A 26,759-nucleotide genomic window follows, 5' to 3' on the forward strand; every position below is an offset into this window, starting at 1 on the left:
TGATTCATGGTAAAGACCAAATAATTAGTAAGGCCATTCATCATTGCAAGAAACCTCATTAATGCACATACTCTCCATAAAATAAAACATCATCTACAAAACGCCTGTAGAATAATACAGACTGTTTATATTCTTCAGTTTGGAATAAAACTTTGTTCTCCCAATGAGCTAAAAACATGTTCAAGATAGCTGTTTGCACATGGAGTACCCATGGCAACCCCAGCTTGCTGTTTATATATTAACTCATTGAACATGAAAACATTGTTATCCAGTACTAAACTCATGAATTGCGATATCAGATCTATCAAGATAGCTGAATAAGTACTATGTTCCAACAAATAATCTTTAATGTATGTAATGCCTATATCATTAGGTAACACAGTGAATAATGATTGAATATCAAGCGTGACAAATATTAAATCATCAATATCTTTTATCCTACTCATACAATCATATAATTCCAGTAGGAACTGCTTAGAATCTCTAAGTATATTAGAATTGTTATTCAACACAGGACGTAGATGTTTCTCAATAAATACTGAGATGTGTTCAGTGACCCATCCTTGTCCAGAAACTACTGGTCTCATCGGTGGGTCACTGACACTCTTGTGTATCTTAGGAAACCTTGTATCAAAGGAATCAAAGGACTCACAATTCTTAGATACTCAAATAGTTCTTTATCTATAGTGCCACGTTGAACATATCCATTAAAGTATTACTGACATACAGGATAATATTATTAACCACATCACGATTAATCTGTGAATAAAACTTGTCATTCAACAAGTTCAACATGGCAGTATGATAGAACAAGGTGTCCATAATAACAACCTGTCCTCCCTTGTCAGCTGGTCTTATCATTATTGTTTCATCTTTCTGTAAGTTACGTAAACTGTCTCTCTCCTTTCTGGTGAGATTGTCCTTCCTCTTCCTATAAACATTATTATTATAATATCTATGCAACTCATCTTCTGTTAGTTTTAAATAGGCCTCAACAAGAGGATGGTGTATCGGTGTAAAACCGATCTAGTGAGATGGATATAGAACTTGATTATGAGCCCCGGGGTGTAGACCTGGGCTCTTCGGTTCTATTGGTAAGGAGATTTGAGAAAAAATTACAATGTTCGAAGGCTGCGTCTTGGCAGCTGAATGACGTGCAGCATACTGATGACGACAATGCGCCAGCAATAGATTTGGAGAGGCTACAGCATATGCTTGACAAAGTGGAGAAGGATTTTGGGCGTCTGAAGAGACTACAGACACAACGGATGCATTTCCAGTATTGCCTGGAGCAGCGGATAATACCAAGAGGTCTGCGAGTCTTTAATATGCCAAACCAGGGAGAGCACCATCCGGATTTGTTGATTAGATGGCAGCGTATTAACCTGGAGGTTAGTAGACAATATATGCAGCTTTTAATTGACTATTTTGTACCCGAGGAGAATGAATTAATAAAGGACATAAAAAAGCAATGCTCAGATATCTTTTCTACGTTTCCTGAGACTTTAATTATGCCGCTATTTGAGAGTCTACTTGACGGCGTTTCGGCGCTGGAGCGTAAACTAATCCAACAAAAACAAAACAAAATTAGACGTGACCATAAAGATTTTTCTTTAGGACACGTCTTTGTATGGCCTAGATATGGCGATAGAGAAGGCATTAATGTGACTGACAAGAGTAACGGACATAATTTACATAATGTTGTTGAGAATACATCTGTTTCTGTTACTAAAACTGTCAATGCTTTAAATGTTGATTTAAAGAATACTGTTAGTGCATTAGATAATATTGCAGTACATGAATCAATACATGGGATTAATTCAAATGATATATTAAATACAACATCGGCTAGGTTGACTAACGGGTCTGTAGATACTGAGGATGTTATCAGCATTATACATGCTGAGAGTGACCCAGTAACTAGCGCAGTTACAACAATGCAAGAAATGACACGTAAGGAAACCACAGATATAAATTTGTACCCTAATGTGCAAGTTGTCAACAGATTGACAAATGACAGGGATGTCAGGCCTAAATCAAACAATGATAGCATGACTATGGTGAATAGAATAGATGGAGAGATTCCTTTTCCCCTACCTGTGAGGAAGGACAGAGGGATGAAGAGGGGACGCTCCCTGAGCAGGGGGCGACAGAAAAGGAAATTCTCCGAGGAATTTCAACCACAACATACTATAAAGAAGATGTGGATGAACAAGATAGGATAGTGAATTCAATAGACATATCCATAGATACTCATACTACCTATACGAATAATTCATTAGTCTGTAACATTTCTGGACGTGAATTGACAGAGCATGAAATTAAATTATTAAACAAAGGACTTAGTTTTATCCCTAGTGGTCGTAGTAATTTAGCCGATATGATATTGGACACAAGGATGTTTTGTCGTAATTTAATGTTGAAATTGATGTTTCAGAATAGTGATGGGGATACTACAACTGGTAGGGAAACAACATTGGCATTCGAGAAACTAAGTAGTTTTACACCGATACACCATCCTCTTGTCGAGGCCTAGTTAAAACTAACAGAAGATGAGTTGCATAGATATTATAATAATAATGTTTATAGGAAGAGGAAGGACAATCTCACTAGAAAGGAGAGAGACAGTTTACGTAACTTACAGAAAGATGAAACAATAATGATAAGACCAGCTGACAAGGGAGGACAGGTTGTTATTATGGACACCTTGTTCTATCATACTGCCATGTTGAACTTGTTGAATGACAAGTTTTATTCACAGATTAATCGTGATGTGGTTAATAATATTATCCTGTATGTCAGTAATACTTTAATGGATATGTTCAACGGTGGCACTATAGATAAAGAACTATTTGAGTATCTAAGAATTGTGAGTCCTTTGATTCCTTTGATACAAGGTTTCCCTAAGATACACAAGAGTGTCAGTGACCCACCGATGAGACCAGTAGTTTCTGGACAAGGATGGGTCACTGAACACATCTCAGTATTTATTGAGAAACATCTACGTCCTGTGTTGAATAACAATTCTAATATACTTAGAGATTCTAAGCAGTTCCTACTGGAATTATATGATTGTATGAGTAGGATAAAAGATATTGATGATTTAATATTTGTCACGCTTGATATTCAATCATTATTCACTGTGTTACCTAATGATATAGGCATTGCATACATTAAAGATTATTTGTTGGAACATAGTACTTATTCAGCTATCTTGATAGATCTGATATCGCAATTCATGAGTTTAGTACTGGATAACAATGTTTTCATGTTCAATGAGTTAATATATAAACAGCAAGCTGGGGTTGCCATGGGTACTCCATGTGCAAACAGCTATGCGAACATGTTTTTAGCTCATTGGGAGAACAAAGTTTTATTCCAAACTGAAGAATATAAACAGTCTGTATTATTCTACAGACGTTTTGTAGATGATGTTTTTATTTTATGGAGAGGGGAAGTATGTGCATTAATGAGGTTTCTTGCAATGATGAATGGCCTTACTAATTATTTGGTCTTTACCATGAATCACTCCGTTGAAAGGATAGATTTCCTTGATTTGTTTGTAGAGAAGTTGGATAGTGGTTTAGTGAATACAGGTGTATACCGCAAACCCTGCCATCATAACACGATTTTGTCAAGAAATAGTATGCACCCACAACACATATTCAAGAACATTATCAGGGGACAAGGTATGCGTGTATCCAGGCTTAATGCAACTAACACGGGTTTTGAGACAGGAATTGTAGATTTAAAAGATAGATTAGTAGAGAGAGGATATAGTGCTAAAGAAATTGATAATCAACTAGAGGACATAGGTGAACTCAGGCAAGGTAGAGCAGCTCCATATTATGGACCCAGACCAGAGAGAGATGAAAAAGTAAGAGTAATGAGGAAGGAGGTTAAGTTTTCTTTACCATATACAAATGATTGTATGGCCCTTAGGGACATAGTCAGTAAGCATTGGTCGATATTATGCACAGATGAAGGAATCAGAAAAGTAGTTGGGGAAGAGCCGGGTTTCTTATATAGGAATAAATTGAATCTTAGAAGGTTGTTATGTTATTCCAAAAAGGATGAGCGACAATTAGAACCTAGCCATACTGAGGCATGTGGACGTTGTAATCAATGTATATACATAGACAATGACACAGTATTTATACATCCAGATTCGTATATAGAATTTAGAACCCAAGTAGCAGCCACATGCATGACCAAGGACATTGTATATCTGGCAGTTTGCCAGGTATGTAATGCTTTTTATGTTGGCAAGACCAACCGTCATTTTAAGGATAGAATACGTGAACATATATACCATATGAAAAAAGGTAATATACATAATGCATTGGCTAAACATGTGGTTGAGTTAGGGAATGAACACCATTTTTCATTCAGGGCTTTAGAAGTAATAGAACCCAATATTAGGGGTGGGGACATTAGAAACCACACTGAGGATAGAGAAAGCAAGTGGATTATGAGGTTAAGAGCAGACAGAGGCTCAGGTTTGAATGAGAGAGCCTCTATCAAGCCAGCCTTGAAAAAAAGGAGGAATGTTAAACTCAGGTAGTACATGTTCACGGTACACCCAAATTAGTTATTATTTGTTACACAAGACAATGTTTGGTATCAGCCTCATATAAAGATGCCATTTTGGTATATATTGAATATAAAGATGTATGCGTTTTTAGGAGGTTATATTTATATAATATATATATTTTTATACATTATATTATATATATTTTTAATAGATTATTTAAAGAAAAGACACATATATAGAGATTTTAGATAACATGGCTTTGTAGATAGTATATATACACCAGACATATATTTATGCAGTGTACATTATCATGAGTTTGGCCTCTATATTGAGTGTTTCAACTGTTTTTAAGTACATGAGATTTTATCATTGTTATATGCTTAATTATTTAATCAGTTGATTGTTTGATAGGGGGTTGTTAAATATGTAATATAAAAGGAATCATGGGTAGCAGTGATTTGATCTGATGAAGCTCATTTTTGGGTGAAAGCGCTTATCAACTGCTGGTTACAGTGTATTGTATGGTCTTTGCAATACTGTGGAATAAATCGTTGAATTATACCTGGACTCACTCAGTCTTTTCGACCTGCTACGCTTGAATACAGAAAAATAGTTGGAAGGTTGTACACTTGTTTGCGCATTAGACTTCTTATCAACAGAGTGCTGTATATTGTAATGAATAGTTAGGTAGTTTAATGTGGTGTTTTATTAACCTGGAGTGTCACAGAAGCAAAGCCACATGTTTTTAAAATGAAGTTTTAGATCGGTTTTGAAAATGTTTAGGTTATTGATTTATCTCAGCAAGTCCATCATAAAATTCCATGCTCTTGATACATAGTTGGAATAAAGATCGTCTCTTCCCCTGTTATTTAATTTGTATATGGCAAGGAACAGTATGTCGCCAGATCATAATGTTCTTTTGGGTGAGTAAAGGTAAATGAGAGGTTCAAGGTTCGGGCATTGCTCTGGTTTGTATAGTGTTTTATGAATTATCGCAAGTTGAGAGTAGATGAGAGTGTATGGGATTTCTTACCGGCTTAATGATAAAAGGGCTAGGCAGTAAGTGATTAGCTCTTTGGGGTATATTTTTCACAAATTTAGATATTTTATTGTACTGTTGTTGATATTTTAGGGTACTGCAGGAATTTAAGTTAGTTAGAATTGGAGAGGCATATAGAAGGGTAGGGAGAAGAAAAGACGCAGCGATGTTTCTCCTTGTAGAATTGGTAAGGAAGTGTCTGGCTCAGTATAGGCTGCCTGTTTTTTAGTGTATTTTTTATTGCTTGAGATATATGAATTTCACTTGGTCATCTATTATGACCCCGTCAGTTTGGTTTCTGTAACTATTTCAATTTTAGTATTGTTCTTAGAGATTATAGTGAAAAGATTTCTTTGGAAGTTAAATTTTTCAGGGATTAAAAATAATCTGGTTTTCTTAGCATTTAGGAGTTGGCAGTTGATGTGCCAGGTTTTGACTGAGGCAAAAGATTCTTGGTTGCATTGTTGGAAGGTTGATCATTTTTTGATTGTACAGATGACTGTGGAGTCATCGGCGTATTGGACTATTGTTCCCTGCTTGGTCATTTATAAAGATATTGATCAGTAGGGGGCCAAGTATAGAACCACATGACACAGCAATAAATATGGGTAGGAAAGAAGAGTAGTCATTTTCCCTTTTCTCAACTTGCTGCCTATTAATTAAATAACTTTGATATCAGAGAAGGGCAGGGTTAGAGAAGTCTAAGCCGGAAGGTTTATGTAAGAGTTTAGTGTGTCAGGCTGCATTAAAAGCCTTTGATAAATCCAGGAAGAAGGTGGACATGATTATCAGAATTCCTATTTAGGTTGACTTTACTAATGAAACTAAGCAAGGCAGTAGTGGTACATTGATGGGGTCTAAAGCCATGCTGTGTTGGATAAATGTATTTATTTGCTAGTATGTGTTTAAAAAGTTGGGAGTGGATGCACTTCAAAATATTTGATAGGGGTGACAGTATAGCAATGGGCCTATAATTTAAGAAGTCAGTGGAGGAGCCATCTTTGTGTAGAGGTATAACATAACATTTTTTCCAGAGTTCAGGGGCATAATTTTCTTTTAATGATTTGTTGATAAGGATAGATATAGGATATGCCACTGCTTTGGCAGCACTCTTGAGATATTCTGGAGGGAGGTTGTCAGGAGCTATGGCAGTAGGTTTTAGTTTTAGTAGGAGTTTTTTGGTGGAGGAGGTGGAGACTGAGATGAAACAGAATGTGTTCTCTGGGCTGGCAGTTTGTGTAGGAGGAAGTAAATTAGTTGATGAGGTATTATTGAGTAGAGAGGCTACTGATTAAATAAAGTGGGAGCTGAATTTGGAGGCTATGCTTACATTTTGGTGAGGGACAGAAGGAGATGGAGGGAGTTGTTTTGCCTGGATTAGTTGGTGATTGATGCCTACAATAGTTCTGGATTTGTCTGGTGCTTTTCTTAGTAACTAGTGTAATATACTGATACAATAAGGGTGTAGGGCAAACCAAATGACATAACTAATAGCCAAAGAGAAATTTGTCTTCCAAGGAGAAAACCCAGTGCACGATGCTCTCTCTTCACTATTTCCCTTTTATGACTGGAATCGACAATTTATCATCATTTGAGCTTTTTGAGTTTTCTGTGGGGCAAGCCCATGCACTTTTCGTTTATATATAATAAGTTTGCTTGATATTTTTATTGTTTTATGAACAAATTTGTTCCAGTATTGTGTACTGGGTTTTCTCCTTGGCAGACTGTTTTCTCTTTGGTAACTAGTATACTATGTTTTTTTTATCATGTCTGATATGGCATTTGACAAGGTTTTTTTAGTTGTCTGAGTTATAGTAAGTTAGGGATTGATTTGTCAGCCAAGTTGCCCATGCTTTGTCCCTGTTTTTCATTAATTACCTGATGTGCTTAAATAGCCTTGGAGCAGGTTTGGCTTTGATTATTTTAGTCCTAATAGGTGCTATTTTGTTGAATATGATCAGAATTGCTGAGGGTCAGGTTTTTTAGTATGTTCCCATTTTTGTACTGCAGAGTGGCTGTTAAGCGTTCAGATTAAAATTTGCTTAGGTTTCTTACACTGTTAAACTGGTGTCTGCAGTCTAAATGAGATTGCTGTCTTACTAGGCAGGTTTGGAGGTGATCACCGAGGGAGTTTGGGAGAGTGCCATAGACTGTGTGTTTTTCTGGGTGGGATATAAGAATCCAGTGTAGGATAGATTATTTTGATTGTTTATTGTATTTTGTTGGGGAGTTTTTAATTTTTATTTTGGGAGAATCCATATAGCTGTATACTGTTTGAGGGGGTTATTGGTGGCAGTGGTGCTCCAATCTAGATTGACATCACCTAGGATTATTGTTTTTTTGCTGTATGTTAGAAGTTGACAGTTGGGGGTATTGTTGTCTGGAGGTAGGTAGAGGCCTGCCTTGAGTATTTTTTATACAAGTTTAATTTGAGTGAGTAGTTCTACAGTACAGAATCGAGGTTGGGAAGTAGGGTAGGGGAAACTTCATCTGTTCTTGTAAATTATTGTTCCTTTTCCTGCCTGTTTGTTTTCTGTATAACCTGATCATGTTGTACCCAATAGGAGGTAGGATTTCTTCATTATTTATCTCTCATTTTAGCCAGGTTTCTGTGACAAGTAGAATATCATAAGTGTAAGTGACTACCCAAGCATGTACTTCTGGGAGTTTATTGCATATGCTTTACAGATTTAGATGAAATATTTTATAGATGAGAAATTTCTGTAGTTATGAGTGAGTGTTGGAAGGTTTATAGGCTGGGGTATAGATGTTGGGGTTGGTCCTGGGTTAGGGTGAATATCACCACTTAGATTTAGTTTTATGATAGACAATTGACAGGGAAATGTCCATTAGTTTTTGGCAACATGCTTGATATAGTATTTTGGAGTAGCTGGGCTTAGTTTGAAATACTTTTAATTTGTAACAGTTGATTTGAGAAGAGTGTTGTAAGGATGGGTTGATGCTAAGATTGTGGTTAGATGTTGCATGGGGAGGACTGGATGTGATGGAGGTAGGAATTAGCAACTGTTAGCGATGGAAGTGGCAAGCTGTAAAAAGTACAATGCACTATTGTTGGAAAGAACTATTAGAATGTAAAGGGTGGTACTTGTGGGTAGTTTAATTGTAGAACTTCTGTGCAGTTTGTGGGAGGAGGAAGATGCCCTGTAGGTTTGAAGTAACAGGGGGTGGGTTGGAATCAAGAGCTGAGAAGGGAGTGAAGTGAGCCTGAGTTTAGAAGATAGCAAAACTAGAAGTTGCTAACCCATTCACATGGTAAGAATGCTGAATGTTCAAGAATAACTAGTGAATGGCAGTTAAAGCTGAGGTACCCTTGTTGTATAAAAAGTAACTTTATGTGAAGTGAAAGCAGAAGTATTGCTTGACCTTGTGTCGAGCATTTTGGCACTTTGGAAGTACAGTTTAGAGTATGGAAAGAGTGATTTAGATTTAAGAAAATAACTTACAGTTAGTAATTGTAAGAGTGTTGGAGAAGGGTCTTAGCATCTGTCCAGTTGTAGTTAGTTTATTTAACATTCTTAAATTTGACAAAGATATCACCTACACTTATTACTTCAGAAATAGTACTATGGGGTCGTTGAGCCCTACAAATCAATGCAGTCCAAAGCAGTGACTGGCTGCCAGCTTCCTGGGGTGTATTTTTCGATATTTCAGTCTGTACAGAAGGGGAAGAGACAGATTAAAGAAAGGAATGTGTTGAAAACTTGTAGTGAGTGCAATAGCAGGGTGTTTTAACTTTAATATTTACAAAGTGGTATACAACACAATATGCCCTGCTAGCAAACACTAGTGCTTTCTAAAGAGGCTCCCGTGAAGACCAGCATGACTACTGGCATGCATTAGCAGCTGAAAAACGCTTACTGAATATGGGTAGGAATTGTGGCCATGTGTGTGGAGCTGTCATGTAATATATTTACTGTGCTGTCTATAAGTAGAAGTTACACAAGTCCAATTTAACTTGAAGCCAGATTGGATGAGTTCAGGTTGGTTAATTTGTGCCATACAGCACAATAGAACACTTATCATAGTGTGTTATACAGCACACTGTGTAACAAATGTACTATTATATGATAAGATCTTTTCTGAACTACACTGTTATTGTCCTGTTGAGTCAATTATGCAGATGCTAACGTGCAAGTGATTGGCCCGACATATACAATCAGCACAGCTCTTTCAGTAAAACTCTTTAGGGTAAAAGGCCTATTGATAAACATTCCTGTAGTAGGCAATTAAATGCTCTATAGATAAGCGGTGTATTGCTTGCCAAGAGTCAGGCTATTGTTAACAGGTAGACATCCAAATGGCACAAATATTAATTCTGACAGGCTTTATCTGCCTTAGGCATTAGTAATATTGCATAAACACTAGGAACATTTACAAACTGTAGTTAAATGGTCTCAGTTCAGAGAAAAAAATAAATTCCTTCCTAATATTCATTTAAATGATAAAGAGAGATCTTGTGATGGTACAGGTAACTGCATAGACTATCACTTCATTTACTAGTTAACAAATTTCAGTGTACTACCATGACAAGAAGGCCATTGCTGCAAACCCTGGAAGTATAAGTGGTATCCCCTCAACAGCAGTTAATTAGAACTCAACAATCAATAAAATCGAAAGGCATATGCATACTTTCTGAACAAGAAATGTGCAATGACATTACAGTGCCATTTTAAGTGCTCCAACTATGCATACATTTTCAACAAGAAACATACAACACCATTACAAGCATTCCAAATGTTACAAAGGTATTCATTGTTTAGTTAGCACAAACGCTAAAACATGAACTATTGGGACTACTGGAATCATTGTTTAAGCATAGCCTCCAGGCAAGCTTTATGCCATGTGAATGGAGAACTGCAACTGTCATCCCTCTTCACAAGGGCAGGCCATCAACAGACTTTGGGAGCTACAGACCCATAAGTTTGATTAGTCTCATATATGCAAATGGCAGATCATGTCTACTCAGCCTGGTGGACTTATTTGAAAAGGTCATAAGGGCAATGGATGAGAGTAATTGGTGCATACTGCCTCCCTTGACCTGTCTAAGTCATTTGAAACAATACCCCACTTGAGCATTGCTAACAAACTCACTGATGTAGGCATAAATCCCTATTTTGAGCATTGCTAACAAACTCATGGATGTAGGCATAAATCCCTATTTTACATGCTGGATAGCCAGCTGGCTGTCATATAGGAGCCAGGAAGTTAGGTTACAGGAGACCACTTGCACAAAGAGGCCATTCACTACCGGAGTCCCTCAGGGCTCTGTGCTGAGTCTACTCCTTTTTGACATCTAGCTTTCGGAGGTCAAGGCCAATGTCAAGCACTTCTGGCTGACTAAGTTTGTAGATGATTGCAAACTAGGAGCTAGAATTCCCCCTAAAGGAAGGACTAACACAGACAGATGACTGATACTAAAGCCATGGCTTAAAATTCAATGCCAAGAAATGCGTACTACTACATCCTGTGGGAAGTCAGCCATCTTAGGAAAATACCTCATCAATAAACACCCCCAAGAGTATAACCAATGGTCAGGGATTTGGTTATATATGTAGATAGTAACCTAGCTTTCAACCAGTTTGTGTCTAAGTTAGTAAGTAAATCATTCTATGGTCCTGAGCTTATATGCAAGGGCATGGCATCTACATCCAAAGAACTTATCATTCCTCTGTATTTGCTCCACATCAGACCCATAATTGAGAACAACACCCTTTGCAGGCACATGCAACAACTGGAATGTCCACAGAAATTCCTTACAAAAAGAATACAGGTTTAAACAGCATGCCCTGTGCAGATTGCTTTATGTCTTTCTCTGTATACTGTTTCCTACAGACTTTTGAGAAACAGTCTACGCCTGGCATACAAGGCATCTTTGGGACAAACTCTGATGGACTTTCTGTATACCTACAAAATGAATGGCATCAGAATTACTAATCTAGGGGTTTAAACTATACTTGTGATATACATAGGGCATGTTGTAGGGACAGGCATATGTCTCAGATAATTCCCCTTCCCCTTATCTGGAACAGGCTTCCTATCCATGTGAAGTAGAGCTATTCCCAAACTGTATTCAAGAGAATATACATGTATGTGTGTGTGTGTTTGTGTATATATATATATATATATATATATCTACTTCAGATGATCGAACTATCAAAAGTTCGACTTTCATATGGCTGAGAACATATGATCGAACTTTTGAAAGTTCAAACATCTAATAAAGAAGTAAAAAAAAAAAATTACCTGAACGGTTTTAGCAGGGGGGCTAACTCCCCTCTACTCCCAATACCCCCTGCTGTTTATATATGCCAACTCCGAGATCGCACTACAGTGTGGAAAAGGGAAATCTTCCCATTCCGCTGTGTATGGAGAACTCCATTAAGACCGTTCAAACTTTCAAATGTTTGATCATATGGTCTCGGCCATATGAAAGTCAAACTTTTGCAAGTTCGATCATATGAAGGGGATCCATATCTATATATATATATATATATATATATATATATATATATATATATATATATATAAAATAATCCACCAGGTAAATGCTCCGTTGCTCTTAAAAAGAATAAAATGTGGAAAGTGTAAAAGCAACAAAGGAGCGACCAAGGCAAAAATAGTCACTGAGATAAAAGTCACTGAATCCTTTACCATAAAACGATTTATTGAAGCAGAATGAACCATAAAAAATGGTAAGCGCTTTCGCATAGAGCTTCCTCAGACCAACAAACACAAGAGTAAAAACATCTTATATAAAAGAATTTGAACATCAGGTCCTCCAATCATGGATGAGTATCAATCACCAATCAGCCCTTAAAAACATAGTACCATAATGAACAAACACACAATACAAGACAATATGATCAAAGACCATAGGGAACATATAAACATCTATACATAAATATAAAAAATAAACATTTAAAACCTAACAATACAATATATACACAGTAAAATCAAATACTATTTCCTAACCCTATGCTTTTTTAACAACGGCTTCAAAGAAGCCCATTCATTCAGGCCACTGCCCCTATCAGCTCTCAAAATAATCATCCAATTGGTCTCCTTATACTCCATATGATTACGAATATCTCCTGCTCTGATAGTGGGTGTTATGATATCAATGACCCTAAACATGAAGCTGTGTGTCTCTCCACACTCTGCAACATGTTTTGATAGAGCATTATGATCAGAATGTACCCGAATACTGTACATATGTTCCCTCATCCTCTCACGTAAGGACCTGTTGGTCTTCCTTATGTAAAAGGATTTACAGTGGATGCACTCAGCTAAATAAACCACATTTGTGGTTCTACAATTGGCATCTACATGAAAAGTAAATGCTCTATTTAAATTAGGATGATTAAAAGTCTCAGAAGTATTGATCAGACCACAGAAGTTACAAGTACCACAGGGGTGGGTCACTCCTATCCTCATGGCATTGGTACCCAAATCCCAACCTTGGCATAACGACCTCTTCAAATTCTTCCTATTCCTGTATAAAAACAAAGGCTTATCACCAACTATACCACCAACCATGGAGTCCACTTGCAGGATAGACCAATGCTGCCTGAAGAGCTCAGTGAGTGCTCTATTATCTCGTGTATAAAATAGAGGTATCTTCACAAAGCCCCTCTCAACTGTGAACTGTTCATGGGCATACGATGATGTCTCAACAACAGGACCATAATAAGGTGCTGCTGCACCTTCTCTTAGTGATCCTAGATCAGACCAACTATTAGCAATCTCTTCCTTCCTATAACCTCTTGACATAAGTCTTGTTCCAAAGAACTAATTTCAGTCTGAAAACCCTCAAGTGTGGGGTTCAAACGGGATGGTCTAATACCCTGTCCGCGTATCAAGTTACGGAAAATGTAATTGGGGTGCATACTGGTCCTACTAAGTAAAGTATTCCTAAAACAGGATTTACGGAAAATACCAGTATTGATAATAGACCCTTGTAACTTTTCAATAAATAATTCAAGGAATTCAATGTGTGCCTTGGAGAACTTCATAGTGAAGTTTAAACATTCACATAGGCCATTCATAAAGGTGGAAAAATCATACAAGGCAGCTATAGATCCTCCCCAAAGAAAAAACAAATCATCGACAAACCGTCGATAAAAAACTACATTTGCTTTAAATTCTTCAGACGGGAACAACACAACATTCTCCCATTGTGCTACAAACATATTGGCATAGCTATTGGCACAAGAAGTGTCCATAGCTACGCCGTGCTTCTGAATATAGATGTCTCCATGAAAGGTAAAAATGTTATTCTCTAGTATTATTTCTAAAAAATAACAAATAAGATCAATCTGCTTGTCCTGATATTCACTGTGGGCCCTGAGATATTCGTGCACATACCTCAAGCCCAACTCATTTGGAATCATTGTAAAAAGGGACTGAATGTCCATGGTGACAAAAACTAAATCATCAACATCAGGTACACCTTGTATACACCCATAAAGGTCCAAAAGAAACTGTTTAGTCTCTAAGTATGACCTTGTTCATATTAATAATTGCTCTAAGATATTTCTCCACATATATTGATAAAGCTTCCGTAACCCACCCAGCACCTGACACAATAGGTCTCATGGGTGGGTTAAACAAATGTTTGTGGATCTTAGGAAGTCCTTGCATTTTGGGTAATAATGGATCAGAGACGGTCAGGAAATGAAAGGTGTCATCAGAGATTAATCTCCACGGAAATATATCCATGATCGAATTCTGAATATTTGCAATGATTTTACAAACATCCTCTGTAGTGATTCTACTATAATAACTACCATCACTTAACATCTCCACCATAGCTTCAGTGTAATCTATGCTGTTCATCACAATTATTAGTCCTGCCTTATCAGCCGGCCTCACAATAATCTTGGAGTTATCTTGTAAGCGCCTCAAGGCTTTCCTCTCATTAAAGGTGAGATTATGTCTCTACCCCCCTCGGGTAGCTCCTACTCGTTTGTCATAATACTTCTAGATATCATCCTCAGTTAGTATCATATACGCCTCAACTAAAGGATGATTAATAGGAGTGAAAGTACTGAGTTTTTTAAAATAGGGGTAATTGCTATCAGACCCTTGGGGCCTCTCATCTATATTATCATTACTATGATAAAACCGCAACATAACATTTCTACAAAATACCTTCAAATCAAAAATTGTGTCAGTCAGCTTGCTATCACAAGATGGAATGAAGGATAGACCCTTACATAACACACTGGATTCATCAGGGTCCAAGGCATGAGATGATATATTTAGAATCAACGACTCTGTAATTTCCCCCACATTTTCTTCAGGGTATAATTCTGATTGTATTCCCCTGACAATTTACTCGTCTGATGGCCCCTGCTCCTGATCTGGTGCATCTCATCGTGCTGTCCACCCTGACGGGTAGGGGAAAAGGGAGATCACCCAAGGGGCCACTAACATCAGAAATGTTTGGTAGAGTTGTTCACTATACACCTATTCTTGGGTCGTACAACAGGATCATTATTCTCACTAGTTAGAGCTTTATGAACTATAACATTTGGATACAAATTATGTCCCACTGGCTTAAGAGGAGTGACCACATTGTTATCAAACAAACCATCATTTACAACAACATCAACCCGCTCATCCAAACAACAATTAGAAACAGGGTTGGCGTCACTATGTTCAGTGGAAATAACAGCTTCCAAACCACTGATAACAGGCAGAGAGACACTATTACCCCTGTCTACAGAACGCAAATTAATGTTGTTATTAGTATGTCTTCTCACCTTTGACTGACTCTCATTAATGACTGAACCAACTTCTTTCACCGCATGAACATCGCGGTGCACATTATTAACAACAAATTGTCCAACTTGTGGCCATAAAAACACATGACCCAGCCTAAAGTCATTACAGTCTCTTAATATCTTGGTCTTTTTCTGCTGGAGGAGTTTCCATTCAAAAACGGCAACTCCATCAAGCATACTTTCAATGAGCGTATCCACAGTCTCTCTGGAAAATTTCTTAAAGTCTCTTGTTTCAGTCTAAGGCTCTCTCTTAAATCATCCTCCTCAGGGCTGAAAAAGACATTAAGTAAACGCATATATTTAGCGCTTACCTCAAGGTTCAGTTGTTGCCATCTTGTCATGAGCTCGGGGTAGTGCGAATCCTGGGTGGGCATATTCAACACCCTAAGACCTCGAGGAACAATTTTCTTCTCTAGGCAATATTCAAAGTGTTGCCGTTGTAATTGAAACTTCTTAAGCTTCAAAAAGTCCCATTCTATCTTCCATATCTCGTTGTAGCTGTTCAAACTTCTGGGTCACATCTGTAATGTCATCATTGGTGTTATTCATATCAAGTTGCCATAACAACCAATTATCCTTCTGTAGATATCTAAAAAAAGTTCCGAGAGCACTGTCTCCGACCTACTACTCCTAGTAGGATTGTAATCCAACTCCACTGTAGCGGACAAATCTGTAGCCATGCCCCAGTGGATTATAATGCAACAACAAGATAAGACCAAAAGAAATATAATAATCCACCAGGTAAACGCTCCATTGCTCTCAAAAAGAATAAAATGTGGAAAGTGTAAAAACAACAAAGGAGCGACCAAGGCAAAAACAGTCACTGAGATAAAGTCACTGAATCCTTTACCATAAAACGATTTATTGAAGCAGAATGAACCATAAAAAGTGGTAAGCGCTTTTGCATAGAGCTTCCTCAGACCAACAAACACAAGAGTAAAAACATCTTATATAAAATAATTTGAACATCATGTCCTCCAGTCATGGATGAGTATCAATTAATCACCAATCAGCCCTTAAAAACATAGTACCATAGTGAACAAACACACAATACAAGGCAATATGATCAAAGACCATAGGGAAGATATAAACATCTATACATAAATATAAAAAATAAACATTTAAAACTTAACAATACAATATATACACAGTAAAATCAAATACTATGTGCTAACCCTACACCTTTTTAACAACGGCTTCAAAGAAGCCCATTCATTCAGGCCACTGCCCCTATCAGCTCTCAAAATAATCATCCAATTGGTCTCCTTATACTCCGTATGATTACAAATATCTCCTGCTCTGATAGTGGGTGTTATGATGTCACTGACCCTAAACATGAAGCTGTGTGTCTCTCCACACTCTGCAACATGTTTCGATAGAGCATTATGATCAGAATGTACCCAAATACTGTACATATGTTCCCTCATCCTCTCACATAGGGACCTGTTGGTCTTCCCTACGTAAAAGGACTTACAGTGGATGCACTCAGCTAAATAAACCACATTTGTGGTTCTACAATTGGCATCTACATGAAAAGTAAATGCTCTATTTAAATCAGGATGGTTAAAAGTCTCAGAAGTATTGATCAGACCACAGAGGTCTGGTACTTGTAAACTTGTAGTGACGCCAACCCTGTTTCTAATTGTTGTTTGGATGAGCGGGTTGATGTTGTTGTTGTAAATGATGGTTTTTCTGATGATAACAATGTGGTCATTCCTCTTAAGCCAGTGGGACATAATTTGTATCTAAATGTTATAGTTCATAAAGCTCTAACTAGTGAGAATAATGATCCTGTTGTACAACCCAAGAATAAGTGTATAATGAACAACTCTACCACTAACATTTCTGATTTAGTGGCCCCTTGGGTGATCTCCCTTTTCCCCTACCCGTCAGGGTGGACAGAACGATGAGATGCACCAGATCCGTGAACAGGGGCTGTCAGAAGAGGAAATTGTCAGGGGAATACAATCAGAATTATACCCTGAAGAAAATGTGGGGGAAATTACTGAGTCATTGATTCTAAATATATTATCTCATGCCTTGAACCCTGATGAGTCCAGTGTGTTATGTAAGGGTCTATCCTTCATTCCATCTTGTGATAGCAAGCTGACTGACACAATTTTTGATTTGAAGGTATTTTGTAGAAATGTTATGTTGCGGCTTTTTCATAGTAATGATAATATAGATGAGAGGCCCCAAGGGTCTGATAGCAGTTGCCCCTATTTTAAAAAACTCAGCACTTTCACTCCTATGAATCATCCTTTAGTTGAGGCGTATATGAAACTAACTGAGGATGATATCTATAAGTATTATGACAAACGAGTAGGAGCTACCCGAGGGGGGGTTGAGACATAATCTCACCTTTAATGAGAGGAAAGCCTTGAGGCACTTACAAGATAACTCCAAGATTATTGTGAGGCCGGCTGATAAGGGAGAACTAATAGTTGTGATGAACAGCATAGATTACACTGAAGCTATGGTGGAGATGTTAAGTGATGGTAGTTATTATAGTAGAATCACTACAGAGGATGTTTGTAAAATTATTGCAAATATTCAGAATTCGATCATGGATATATATTCGGGGAGATTAATCTCTGATGACACCTTTCATTTCCTGAGCATCTCTGATCCATTATTACCCATAATACAAGAACTTCCTAAGGTCCATAAACATTTGTTTAACCCACCCATGAGACCTATTGTGTCAGGTGCTGGGTGGGTTACGGAACCTTTAACAATATATGTGGAGAAATATCTTAGACCAATTATTAATATGAACAAGGTCATACTTAGAGACGCTAAACAGTTTCTTTTGGACCTTTATGGGTGTATACAAGGTGTACCTGATGTTGATGATTTAGTGTTTGTCACCATGGACATTCAGTCCCTTTTTACAATGATTCCAAATGAATTGGGCTTGAGGTATGTGCATGAATATCTCAGGGCCCACAGTGAATATCAGGACAAGCAGATTGATCTTATTTGTTATTTTTTAGAAATAATACTAGAAAATAACATTTTTACCTTTCATGGAGACATCTATATTCAGAAACACGGCATAGCTATGGGCACTTCTTGTGCCAATAGTAATGCCAATATGTTTCTAGCACAATGGGAGAATGTTGTGTTGTTCCCATCTGAAGAATTTAAAGCTACTGTAGTTTTTTATCGACGGTTTGTCGATGATTTGTTTTTTCTTTGGGGAAGATCTATAGCTGCCTTATATGATTTTTCCACCTTTATGAATGGCCTATGTGAATGTTTAAACTTCACTATGAAGTTCTCCAAGACACGGATTGAATTCCTTGAATTATATTTATTGAAAAGTCTATTATCAATACTGGCATTTTCCGTAAATCTTGTTTTAGGAATACTTTACTTAGTAGGACCAGTATGCACCCCAATTACATTTTCTGTAACTTGATATGCAGACAGGGTATTAGACCATCCTGTTTGAACCCCACACTTGAGGGTTTTCAGACTGAAATTAGTTCTTTGGAACAAAGACTTATGTCAAGAGGTTATAGGAAGGAAAAGATTGTTAATAGTTGTTCTGATCTAGGATCACTAAGGGAAGGTGCAGCAGCACCTTATTATGGTCCTGTTGTTGAGACATCATCGTATGCCCATGAACCGTTCACAGTTGAGAGGGGCTTTGTGAAGATACCTCTATTTTATACACGAGATAATAGAGCACTCACGGATCTCTTCAGGCAGCATTGGTCTATCCTGCAAGTGGACTCCATGGTTGGTGGTATAGTTGGTGATAAGCCTTTGTTTTTATACAGGAATAGGAAGAATTTGAAGAGGTTGTTATGCCAAGGTAGGGATTTGGGTACCAATGGCATGAGGATAGGAGTGACCTGCCCCTGTGGCACTTGTAACTTCTGTGGTCTGATCAATACTTCTGAGACTCTTGTGTTTGTTGGTCTGAGGAAGCTGTATGCAAAAGCGCTTACCACTTTTTATGGTTCATTCTGCTTCAATAAATCGTTTTATGGTAAAGGATTCAGTGACTTTTTTTATCTCAGTGACTGTTTTTGCCTTGGTCGCTCCTTTGTTGCTTTTACAATTTATATATATGTATATATATAAATGCGATGAAATACAAGCTAGAACCACCACAGCTCTGAAATCCAGGATAAAATTTTATTGATAAAAACGAACAGATAAGCGCTTTTGCATGAACACCTCATGCTTCATCAGATCTCACAGTAGAAAAAAGCACTCCGTTTAAATATCTGAACCATCCAATAATCAGGCACTTCGAATAAAATCATTAACTCAATTATGTAATTAACATTAAATTAACTTCAAGAAAATACAAATATACAATATATATATATATGTAAATAAACCAAGCAACCAAACGAGCGTAGGTGTAAGTCAATAAAAACACAATTCGTATAGAAATTCTTAAAAGAGCACAGACCTTCACTTGTCCTGACTGCAGAGTAGCGAACCAAGGTCTAAGAGATAACCACACTTCGGTTCCGGTTTCCAAATAGCGTAAATAAATAGAGAACACTCAAACTTCGTTGGAGTGTAAAAACACAAACCTCCGTGAGTCCTGATAAAAAGGTATTATATCCAAATGTGAGTAACAACGACCTTCCAGTTCAAGCACTCCAACTAAAGGAAACGGTTAATCCAAATTCAAAGAACTGCCACCATTCGGTTCACATAAAAAACTTTATTGCAAGGTTAGCGCTTTCACGGCCAGCAATAATAGCCGCTTCCTCAGACCAAAAACAAACAAACAATCCATAGCGCATAAAGCGCCAAATTTAAAGTACTCACTAACGTCCCCTGCTTGAAACGTCAATTCCTCATTAAAGCAACAGTAGCAAATACTTCATACAGCGTGCAAGATTTTGTAATTGATACCCATTCATAACTATGCCAACTTAAATAATGAAAATATTAGACATTATGATCCCAATACATTAATATAAATTAAAAACATTTATGACTAACTACAGATAAGTTAAAAACATCAAAACTCAATGTCTAAACGCTAGACATCATGCTAATGATTAGTGTGGCCCACTGAATGCTTAATAAATCCATCAACCACGCAGGCAATATATAGATATAGTAAAAATATATAGTAAAAAATAAAAAATAAAAAATAATAAATAAAAATACAAGCATACAATATTCAAGAGTAGACAACATAATGCTTGCAATATAGATGCTTACTGAAAAATGTACCTGAAATAAAACAATACAAATGTTGAAGTAAGAAATAAAAATTAAGGTGTATGATGAACTGAACTACCACAATGACATGAATAATAGGACTAAGATTAAGAGCACTGGATAAACAAAGAATATAGAAAAGAAAAGGAAGGTCGGAGACAGAATTTTCACAATGCGTGACAGTGCATCGGAAGTATACACAGAACTAATAGGGTATGACCAAACAATGTGATAAAGAAGTCATGTATATGAAAGGAGGATAGAAAAAATGTAACACAGAATGAAAGATGAAACAAAGGTCAGAGTGCCATACAACCAAAATGGGGTGGACCCTATCTAAGTGATCTACCTTTTAAATGAGGTTTGATGGACAATACTTCATTCAATCCTTTAGTTCTATGCGCAGCTAATCTGCAAATCCATTTCAGCTCTGCTTCCTCTGTGATGTTTCTCAGGTCTCCTAACCTTTCATTAGGTTGTACCACCTGCAGGACTTGGAACAAAAAGGTGTGAGTCTTCCCTTCCCTGATGGTATGTTTGGCTATGGCACTATACTCCTGACCTCTGGCCAAACAATATCCATGATCTCGTATTCTTTCACGTAGTGTTCTATTGGTCTTTCCTACATAGAAAGAAAAGCAATGAACGCAATGAGCAACGTATACCAAATTCTTGGTATTACAGTTACTGTCATATTGAATAGTCCAAAGGTGACCTGTAACAGGATGTTTATAATAGTGGGACTCATCAATAAAAATGCATTGCTGACATGTACCACATTTCTTGGTACTCTCAAAGCCAGTTCTAATTGGACCTATTGGCATTCTAGTTCCACACAGTAACCTCTTTAAATTGGGTAGATTACTGTAAGTAAAGGATGGATGAGATCCCACTACTTGAATTAATCTATCATCCGCTGTAAGTATATTCCAATGTTTTTGGATGTATGATTGTAATGTATTGGTACCTCTTCCATACGGTATGACGAAGCTCAAAGATTTTTCATGTGCGTTCACTGCTGAAGCCTCTGATCTGTCAATGTAATCAGAGAGATATGGTTTCGCCCTATCTTTTCTAAGATTGTCCATCTTCATATACATATTATTGATTTCTTGTTCAGTGTATCCACGTGTCAAGAGTCCTTCATGCAACTCCACTAGTCCATCTTGATAATCCTCATTCTTGGTAGAGAGTCTGGAAATACGCATCGCCTGTCCCTGGACAATATTTTTAAAAATATGCGGGGGATGCATGCTCTCACGATGCAAGAAGGAAGGTCTGTAGCAGGCTTTGTGATAAATCTTGGTATTAATCATGCCTGCTTCCTTGTAAATCCTAACATCCAGAAACTCTATCATGCTGGGGTTACACTGCATGGTAAACTTGAGAAATGTACTACTAGCATTTAGATAATCATGGAACGTAGACAACTCGTCTATTGTTCCATCCCAAAGAAATAAAAGATCATCAACGAACCTCCTGTAGAATAGAATATGCGTATTGTGAACAACGTGTCTTTCTTCAAAGGTCGCCATGACAGAGTTGGCATAACTGTTCGCACAACTAGTGCCCATGGCGACTCCTTTGACTTGTTTATAATAAGTACGCTCATATAAAAAGATGTTGCTATCAAGTACTATTTCCATTAAAAGTAGCAAAAATTCGATTCTATTGTCAGAGAGGTTCGAATTATTCTCAAGATATGACCGTAGAAACTGTAGACCTTCCTCATTCGGGATGCAGGTGAACAATGAAGTTACATCCATGGATACAAATAATAGAGAATCAATAGTTCTAGATTCCAATGAAGAGACAGTGTTGTATAACTCCCTGAGTAAGTGCTTTGTATCTAATAAAATGTAGCTAGATGAATTAATCACTTGCCTGAGTTCATAATCTAAATACATGGAGATGGGCTCAGTTAACCAACCTGAGCCCGACACTATAGGTCTTAATTCTGGTTCAAACCTATTTTTGTGTATTTTAGGTAGACCTGATATGGTGGGAACAATAGGAAAGTCTACCTGCATAAAATGAAACAATTCGTCTGTTAAATGGCCTTCTCTATTGCAATCAACCAACATCTTGTCTATGCTTTCTTTAATATCACCTATAATAGTGACACTAGCTAACTTCTCATAAGCATCACAATTCAACATTTCGGTCATCTTACTTACATAATAAACATTATCTAACACAACAACAGGATTTGCAGATTAGCTGCACATAGAACTAAAGGGTTGAATGAAGTATTGTCCATCAAACCTCATTTAAAAGGCAGATCACTTAGATAGTGTCTACCTCATTTTGGCTCTATGGCACTCTGACCTTTGTTTCATCACTAGTCTGTGTTACATCTTTTCCATCCTCCTTTCACATACATGACTTCTTTATCACATTGTTTGGTCATACCCTATTAGTTCTGTGTATACTTCCGATGCACTGTCACGCATTGTGTTAATTTTGTCTCCGACCTTCTTTTTCTTTTCTATATTCTTTGTTTATCCAGTGCTCTTAATCTTAGTCCTATTATTCATGTCATTGTGGTAGTTCAGTTCATCATACACCTTAATTTTTATTTCTTACTTCAACATTTGTATTGATTTATTTTAGGCACATTTTTTAGTAAGCATTTATATTGCAAGGATTATGTTGTCTATTTTTGAATATTATATGTTTGTATTTGTATTTTTATTTTTATTTTTATTTGTATTTATTTTATAATTATTACTATATTTACATATTGCCTTTGCGGTTGGTGGATTTATTATGCATTTAGTGGGCTATACTAATCATTAGCATGATGTCTAGCGTTTAGACAGTGAGTTCTGATGTACTTAACCTATTTGTAGTTAGTCACAAATGTTTTTAATTCATATTAATGCATTGGGATTATAATATTTAATATTTTTATATTTCTTAAGTTGGCATAGATATGAATGGTTATGAGTTGCTAAGTTTCACATATTATATAAAGTATTTGCTACTGTTGCTTTAATGAGGCATTGACGCTTCAAGAACGGGACGTTAGTTAGTACTTTAAATTTGGCGCGTTATGCGCTATGACTGTTTGTTTGTCTTTGGTCTGAGGAAGCGGCTATTATTGTTGGCCGTGAAAGCGCTAACCTTGCAATAAAGTTTTTTATGTGAACCGAATGGTGGCAGTTCTTTGAATTTGGATTAACCGTTTCCTTTAGTTGGAGTGCCTGAACTGGAAGGTCGTTGCTACTCACTTTTGGATTCAATATCTTTTCATCAGGATTAACGGAGGTTTGTGTTTTTACGCTCCAACGAAGTTTGAGTGTTTTTACTCATTTACACTATTTGGAAGCTGGAACCGAAGTGTGGTTATCCTTTAGACTTTAATTCGCTATTTTGCAGTCACGACAAGGGAAGGTTTGTGCCTTCTTAAGAACTTTCATACGAATTGTGTTTCCATTGACATACACCTACGCTCGTTTGGTTGCTTGGTTTATTTACATTCATAACTTTTTGGTTTTGGTTGGTTTCTACTCATATATATATATATATATATATATATATATATCACCAACATAAAATCCAGCACAGCCCAAATATAGTAAACACACACTGAAGGAGCGAAAATCCTTTATTCCATGGCTCGCAGACAATAAACAATCAAAAACCAAACCGGTTTCACCCTTTAGGCGTCATCAGTGGATTAAGAAAACAAACACCAGTCACCATTTATACGTCTCCCTTAAAGAGACATATCACATATTGTCATACTAACCTTATATAACCACAACAATATACATTTTCTTAAAAAATATATATACATATATATATATATATATATATATATATATATATATATACACACACACACACACATATATGCATATACACATACACACACATGCATATACACATACACACACATGCATACAAATGCATACACACATACATATAGAACTGGCAATATGAACTATAATTCACTATAAGTTCTCATTCAACCCTGGCCTATACAAAGCCCCTAAAGTCAAAATCCACATCCTTTCCTTTTTGTCCAATATTAGATGTTTTCTATCATCCCCTATAATATTCCTATTTATTGTATCTATCCCAACAAATATAAAATGGGCCGTATTATGGTCAGTTGTATGTTTATAAAGTGCACTCGGTACTCTTTGACATTTAATGTCACTAATATGTAATGCCACTCTATTTTTAAAGGATTTCGACGTTTGGCCTACATAGAATGCCCCACATCGACATATTGCCATATATACAACCCATTCTATTTTGCACGTAATCAAATGTTTTATATCAAAACCTTTTGAGGTATTAATAGATGTAAAAGATTTAGTCTTAGGGATAATATTACAATAAATACATCGACCACACGGATTACAGCCTATGCTTATATTTTCAATTTTCTTATCCACTCTCATCTTCTTATACCAAGAGAGAGACTCTCCAATATTCCTACCTCTTTTGTACCCAAATTTACAATATTCACCCAAATAACCACCAAAAAACTGGTCCTGTTTTAAAATGTACCTATAGTTATTTACTATATGTCGAAGTTTGAACGTATTAGTTCCAAAAGTAGTAATTAACCTACAGGGAACATTCTCATTCCCAATCTCAGATAAATCTCTAGATTCCAAATTTCTCTTCATATTTGAAGCCTTTGATATTTCCTTATCAATATCTTTCTTATTATAACCTCTTTGTTTAAATCTAAAACCCATGTTTTTTATCTCTTGTCCAAATTCTTCCTCGTTACTACAAATACGTCTAACCCTCTGTAGTTGATTTCTCGGAATATTTGAAATATGTTTGAGATGACAGCTGTCTGCCCTCAATAATGAGTTTTTAGTAAATGGTTTTCTATAAAGACTTGTCCCTAAAGTACCATCATCATTCAAAACCACATGTACATCTAAAAAATCAATAGCTTTTTTCTCTTTTCTATCAACAAAAACAATATCAAATACATTGAAATTTAGATGTTCAACAAAGATATCCCATTCATCTGATGAGCCTGACCATATGGCCCAGCAGTCGAGATATCGACGCCACATTATCAATTTTGATTTAAAGGGAACATCCTCCTCATAGATCAAACTGCACTCAAGGTACCCCATAAAAAGATCTGCATATATTGGTGCAAATCTTGTACCCATTGCACTACCATTTACTTGCAGATAACATTCCTTTCCAAAAAAGAAAACATTATTTTTCAACACAATTTCTATTAAATCAATCAACAGAGAGCAATGTTCAGAAGAATATAAACCATACTATAATAACCAGTATCTAACAGCTTCTATACCCCCATGGTGAGGAATACTTGTATGTAACGATTCTACATCAAGTGTACAAATATAACAATCTTCAGACAACCATTTATCATCCATTAATTGGAAAAACTCATTTGTATCTTTAATTCTAGAGTTAACAAGGGCTAATAAAGGTTTTAATTGTTGCTCCAAATAGGCTGAAATTGACTCTGTAAGAGACCCTATTCCTGATACTATGGGTCTACCTGGGGGTGGAAAAATATTTTTATGAATCTTTGGTAATATATAAAATAATTGGGGTTTCGGCATATTAACTATCAACTCTTTTAATAAATTTTCATCAATATATCCTTCAGATTTAAATTCTTTTAATCTTTTATCAATTTTTTGTTTCAAATCAAAAGTAGGATCAGACAAAAGTTTTAAATAAAACCTGTCATTACCTAATTGTTTCCTTTATATATTCCTCTACATCCCATATTACCAAAGCGCCACCCTTATCTGCTTTAAGTATCACTAAATCTTTATTTTCCATCAATTCTTTCAAAGCTGCCCTTTCTTTTGATGTCAAATTATACCCATGGTGTCTGAAGATGTTATTTTGATTTTTATGAAGTTCACCAAGCATACTTTCCTCAAATAATCTCACCTTAGGATGATAAGGGGGTACAAAGTTTTTTTTTTTAATCTAAAATCAGAGGTAGAAGAAATGTCACTTCTAGTATGAAAAAAATATTTTAAATTCAAACTTCTACAAAACTTTTTAATATCCATACACATATCATGTTGGGACAGAAAGAAAGAAGGTACATAATTAAAGCCTTTATTCAACAGGGCTTTCTCATCAGCATTTAGCTGATACTTAGTTAAATTTACTATGAGTCCTTCATCATCTATTTCTCTTCCAT

At 36.5% G+C, this 26,759-nt stretch overlaps 1 protein-coding gene across 2 annotated transcripts in view; it reads left to right on the forward strand.

Annotated features, from left to right (window-relative positions):
• Nucleotides 1–26,759, forward strand: part of IFT172 (intraflagellar transport 172) — a 3,348,311-nt gene that overhangs the window by 2,450,350 nt on the left and 871,202 nt on the right. The gene's annotated exons all lie outside the window — the stretch shown is intronic.

Source organism: Protopterus annectens, chromosome 6.part1, assembly GCF_019279795.1.
Source record: "Protopterus annectens isolate FY-2018-M chromosome 6.part1, PAN1.0, whole genome shotgun sequence".
Classification (NCBI taxonomy): domain Eukaryota; kingdom Metazoa; phylum Chordata; order Ceratodontiformes; family Protopteridae; genus Protopterus; species Protopterus annectens.